This window comes from Propithecus coquereli, unplaced genomic scaffold (assembly GCF_000956105.1).
Source record: "Propithecus coquereli isolate 6110/MARCELLA unplaced genomic scaffold, Pcoq_1.0 Scaffold297, whole genome shotgun sequence".
In the NCBI taxonomy this organism is placed as follows: Eukaryota; Metazoa; Chordata; class Mammalia; order Primates; family Indriidae; genus Propithecus; species Propithecus coquereli.
In genome coordinates, this window is record NW_012148585.1 from 1548515 (window position 1) to 1555217 (window position 6703).

Below are 6703 nucleotides of genomic sequence, written 5' to 3' on the forward strand. Positions count from 1 at the left end.
AATAGAGACATCTGCACACGAATATTTATGGCAGCACAATTCACTATTCCAAAGATGTGGAAACAACTCAAGTGTCCATCAATTCATGAGTGGGTTATTAAAATTTGGTATATGTATACAATGGAATATAACTCAATCGTAAGAAACGACAATGATCTAGAACCTCTTATACTTTCCTGGATTAAACTTAAGCCCATTATCCAAAGTGAGGCATCACAAGATTGGAAGAATGGGCTTCACTTGTTCTCACCATCAAATTGGTACTAACTGATCAACACTAGGGTTATCACAAGGCAGTAATACTCTCCAGGAATTAGGGGGATTGGGGGTAAACCCACAACTAAAGGACACAGGGAGCATTGTAGGGGGAAAGGGCGTGCCTTTAACCCTCGCTTGGGTGAGGCAAAGACATAAAGTGTAACCATAATGTTTGTGCCCTCATAATACCCTGAAAAAAAAAAAAAAAGACATCAGGATCTGAGGGGCTGCTGGCATGCCATCTGAGTTACAGTACCAGAAACTCTTAACTAAAACCAAATCTGGACTTAACTAAAGAGAGATGTTATTTGAAAAGTTTATAATACAGGTAAAGGACTATCGCTATAGAGGTAAAGGGGATATTGAGACACAGAAGACATTCTGACTGTAAGTATCTCAAACATCAGGCAGAAAAAGCCTTTTCTTTCATAAGGAGGAATAAACAGGCTAGAAAGAACAGATTATGGTGGAGTGGGTGGCATGTTCAGACAGTTGATCAGGGAATGTCTTTCCGTATGGTCAGTTTATATTCAGGAGGGGCCATTAAGGAGAGGTTATATGCTGGTCCAGGCTGAAGTTGGATAAAAATTAAGAACCTGAAGAAGGGAGAGAAGGTTAAGTAAAGTTTGGTCAGGTATTTTGTTTAGACTGGTAAATGGATAAAAACAGTTTAGTTATTATTTATGTGGAAAAGATGAAGATTTAGAGGGTTTTGTTACAGGTAAACAAGAGGAAGAAATGATGAGTCTTATCTAAATCAGATTGGGAAGAGTGGCTCTTTGAAGTAAGCCATTTCATGGAATGAAAAATGGTGGAGATATTTATTTAACTATTGCTATTTTCCAGGGGTATAGGTAAAGTTTAACAGAGTAAAAGTTAATGTTGTCAATTCTAAGATAAAAGTTGTGTCAAGTCTGTTCCATGTGTCTCTTACTCTTTGGACAGGACATCAAACTAGCTGAATTATCTTCTTCTCATGGCAGATACTCAAGAAATAAAGGACAAAACAGAAGGACATTATATGTGCACATTGACATTGCTGGTGCCATGCACCTTGGTCATAGCATTACACTGTCCAAAGAAAGTTATGTGACTTTGTCCAAATCCAAGGAGTGGGATTATACACTCCTAGTAGAGTGAGAGAGAAACAACAAAATCACATGGCAAAGGGAATGGAAAGAAGGAGTGAAGAACAGGTAACCACGATACAATTTCTCATAGTCACAGAATATGGAATATCAAGACAAAAATTCTAAATTGTTATATTAAGAAAGGCCTGCATGAAGATAACAATGCAAGGATTTTCCCCTACTGTCATATTAAATACATTCATGTTAAAACTCCATAGATTTACTCTGATAGGTTTATCTTATATTATATCTTCATGGTACTTCGTAAATTTTCTAAAAATTACCACTTATTTGCTCTTTATGCCAAACCACCTTCATCTCCTACTTCACACTTTGTCTTTTCTGTTATCTTTCTTATGCTAAGACTTTGTATCTAGAACAACTGGAAAAAAATTAGGATAATAGACTGGGACATATTATTTATCTCCTGTACTTAAAAGTTTACACAAAGCAGTCAAAATCCAGATTAACTGTGATTTCTTCCTTTCTCTTTTTAGTCAAATTTTGCAACTCCTAAAATCTTCTTCTATGAAGTGGTTGAACAACAAAATAGCTCTCTGCTAATAAAAATATGTCATTGGATATTGAGGTACAGCTTATTTGCCTCATCCACAGCTGCTGCATTTCTTTATTTCCTTTTTATTCTACTAATCATCAATCACTGACATAAGCGATATGATTTCATTCATGGAATAATCTTATCTTACCACTATTTCATATTTAACCATTTTGGTTGAAAATAATAAGAATTTAAACAAAGTACTTGGTCTGAGGCCTGAAGATTGGGAAAAATATTAAGTATCATGCAGTCACAATCTAAAGCACCATAGCTTTTGAAATTGTAGGTAGAAAATACTAGTGCACTTTTATTTTTTGCATAACTGAAGAGAGATTGTATAAAAATTACATGCCAGTAGAACTTTACAATTATATGTCATAGCTCAGGCTAGAATGAGAGTGTTGTTCTAAATCTTCTCATGTGCCACTATTTATTTCTTTAAAAAATTTCCTACTGGCAGCAACTAAAAACAATACCAACATGCATTGTATATGTCTTCCCTAAGAAAGTAACTCCTCACACCCCCAGAAAAGGGCACACTTTGGACTATATAGACCAGGAGTCAAGCTGACATGTCAATAAGGCTTCTTGGGTAGGAAATATGCCTTCTTTGGAGGAGGGAGAGGTAAGGAATGCTCCATCATACTGTTGTACATAACACTGCTATGATTATCCAAGCTGGCAAAAGGAATTAAAGCAAAAAGAAATTACAAATGACAACAGTCCAAATATTTCTTAATTATTCTCAAGTGAAAAACAATCATGTTAGAAAACACAGCGTATGTAAATTTGAAAAATCAGGCATTTGCATTTGATCATGTATTAGGTTTAGAACAAATAGGTGCCAAAAATGTATCTTTACTAATGAAATAAACAGGTTTTAGAAAAACTATAAAACTCTACGAACACTGGAGGTTGAATAGAACTTGTCTTAATAAAGGGAGTTGCTAATATTATTAATTGTCTAAGACATGGTTATTTGAGTAAGTTGAATACATCTTTGCTTATTAAAATGTTGATAACTTAAAGGAATGTAAAATCTTAGCAAATTTTGGACTAGAATTAAAAATAGATTAACCAATTCCATCTACGGCATTAAAGAAAAATGATAAAAAGCATGCAATCTCCTCCGTTGACACTGTAGAGAAAAAAAAGTAATTGTTTACTTATGTATCAGTTTATATTTTATGCAAGAACTTCATGAGATCAATAATAAATCATTTTCACTTCCCAAGCATATTTAATTTTCTAAAGAGTTAACACAATCACGGTTTTCTTATGGCAATATTCTCATCAATTAATAACATCTGATGTTGACAAATATTAATAGTTTGAAGGGTATGAGATTTTACCATACTTGCAAGCTGGCAACTTTATTTGCTACAGTTATGTGGATTCTGGAAGAGGGCATGATATTCTTGGGTAAAAGATAGGACTTTGTAATTAATGACACAGCAAACAATATGACCTTCAGGATCCCCTTGATTACTCTTGCCTCTAAGTCCCCCACAGGGGCTTGTGCAGTGGCCCAGGAAAATCCTGCAAACATAATAGATTTGAGTCATATCTGAGGAACCCCAAACTTAGGAAACCCCAATTTTAAAACAAGGCTGCTAACAAACTTGATTGACATCCTTTGTCTAGGAGAAAGATACTATCTTTACTATCCTGGCTAGCCAACGAATCTACTCTGTGCCCCTGAGGGAAACATTATCTATATAATTCCAGGCTCTTTCATTTGCAGCCATCCTTGAATGAACTGTTCAGAGAAAAAGCTTTCAATACCTCTGCTCAGAAGCAGTGCAGAAACACAAGCAACTCAAGGAGAATTAGCTCACAATAGCATCCTTCATTTCTATACCATCTCAGCTTCTTGTAACTTTTCCCATGCATACGCCAGTTCATCACCCACATTGATACATCTGACCAATGCTCTGGGACAGAAACTGTTCGATATTTTACATGCAGTATTTAATGAAGGCTAATGTCAACAGGACTCCATGTACTAGGATGAAACTAAACTGCAGTTTTGACTTTAGTGCCACCCCTGTGTCCTAGCTAAGCAAATTCCCTAAACCATCAGAATATACCTTAGAAAGCCAGAGGGTTTCTCCATATGTTTTTGTATTGACCTTTACTTTTAGCCTGAGACATTACTCTGGGTATGGCAGTATGCATTAACACATGCACAGAGAATTCTATCATCCATAAGAATTCTGAGTAGTGAATAAAAGCTGACCTGAATGACTTCTAGGGTTGAAGCAGTGTTTCTTCAACACTTGACATTTTCTTATGACCCCTTTGTAGGTACAAGTCACCATACTTTTAAAATTGAGGCAAAATAATGCCTGACTGTCACACAAGAAGTATAAACCCAATGGCATACATAATGACCTTGTAAATGAAACTTTGTTTACAACTATTGCAGCCTTCCAGGTAGAACATACATCATCTGGGGACATAAGTTGACTATGCCTCTAATGTAGCCTGCTGCCTGGTTAGTAGATCTTAGAAGTTTCAGTTCCATTTGAATAACTGAGTATAGTTCTTGTGTAACCAAATTTAGGCTTTGTTAATTGCTGTTCAAAAACCAAACTTGATAGATGAATTGGCGGAAGGACATGCAGGATTCAAGAGCCAGTAACCTGAGGATATGGTAGACTCATGTCACAAAGAACATCTCAAATTCCTCAGGCTGACTGAAGGATTTTAAAGGGCAAGGAGTTTGGGGAAACTATGTGCAGGAGCTGGCTAAAGCAGTTCAGCATATCTTGTTCCAACAGTTATCTTGAATAGTGGGTCGTTTGGTGTTCTGGCTGGCATCAGCTATACTGCAATGGAATTGAAGTTTAACTGCTTAGCATTTTCTTCCAGGGGATAGTCCTGAAATCTTAGTTCTACAGTTAGTTGTTCAAGGCCAGTTCCTGGAATTCTCAAGCAAGCACACAATTAGGCATTGTAAAAGAGTGAATTCTTAGTTAGCTTTTAGATGGAGTGACTGTTACCCTTATGCTTGTTTTTAAAGGGACAACTTGGGCAGTAGTCCAACTACTGTTCTGTTTGTCTACACCCTGTGAATAGTAGCATTTTTTATGTGAAAGAGGGGTAGGAGGAAATTCCAGATATATTTTCCACAGAAGGGACAGAGTCTGGAGCCATCCAAATTGTTGGGAGAAAAAGGTATTCTCCTATGTCTCCTCTTCTGTGTGGTTTTCTCTTATGTGTGCAAATTTTCAGAGCAGAAGCTTTGACAATTTGTTCTAGAGTATCTGTTGAAGCATGTTTGACTATCACACTGCCTTTGAAGATAAAGACCATGTCTACCTCCAAGGCAAAGAAAGCAGAGGGCAAATTTGTTTGTTATACAGGGAAATAAAGATAATGTTTCCTTCTGGGGCAAACATTGAACAGTCTTGTTAGGATTCCCGTATAATATTGGAAGTTCCCTAAATTCAGTCTTGCTGTCATGCAAATCCACTGTGTGTGTAGCAATCACTAGACTGCTCCACATGGCTATGTGTTACTAGGGGGAAACTTAAACCTGTGATGCCTACTTTGTCATAAATAATGAAACCCTCTGTCTCTTTGCCTCTTTTCCTCAAAGGCAAAGGAATCCTATGCCTTTGTCAGCATCCATGAAACCATGGTCCACTAACATGTTATTTTATAAGAAGAATAAAACCTCAGATCCTCCAGAGTTCCTTGATAGTTTTTAGTGTGAAGCAGGTCCACTGTGCTCTGGTTATCAACTTGTCTGGGTCCAGTGAGAGTACACACACACTCACTACAAGACACATGAATAGGGTTTATTATTTACAGGGAGGCAGCAGGAACAACAGAAGTCTAGGATTCATTGTGTACTGGTCTTTGTACGCTCAGGAAAGTTACTTGAGGTGGATGGAAGCCCTCCTGTGCATGTCACGTTTAAACTGCAGTTCAGGGACACGGAAAAGCAACCCGCCCTGGATTTTATACCCTGGGGGGCCATGTCACACACTAGAATAAAGCATTGAAGGACATCCTATTCTGCAGGGGAATGGAACAGAGCCTGGGCTGTCATCTGACCAGATGCTCTCTTATCCCAGAAAGTTGCAGTCCCAGCCCATTCTACAGTAAATCCTGCGAACTACAAGTGAGAAAGAAGGTAGGAAGAATCGAGTTAGTTCAAAGCCACCCAGCGATCTGTCTTGCATTTCAATTTTAGTATGAATGTATCTAAAAAGGAAATCATTAATTTTCTATCTGAACCCTAAAATTTACAATTCAAAGAAAGAAAGTTTTATTATTTTTCTAATACCGGCTTACATTACAAATATTTGATAATAACCAACAACAAAAAATGTAATGAACAGGTTGATTTGCATAGAGTGTAAGTAGAGGAAATGGAAATCTTTAAACAGAGGAAATGAAAATCTTAGCAGGCCAAGTCCCAACTTTATCAATCTCAATATCTTTCTAAAAATGAAGCAGAAACTATTCTACCCTTATACTTCTTCTTAGTCCAGTCTTAGACCACATAATTTCATAATATTGCCCTATATCCTCAAGGCTCTCTGAAAACAAACAAAAACAAACAATATTTTAACTTGACTCTAGTGACCATCAAAAAATACTTAGCCAATGTGAACCTTTTGACTTCCCATATATATTTAGATATTTGCTGGGACCTAAAAAAGTCAATGTAAAAATGTCCTTGTAATCCATAAATTTATGCAACACCTTTCCCTTTATATAAAGAGCTATGCTGTGAACAACT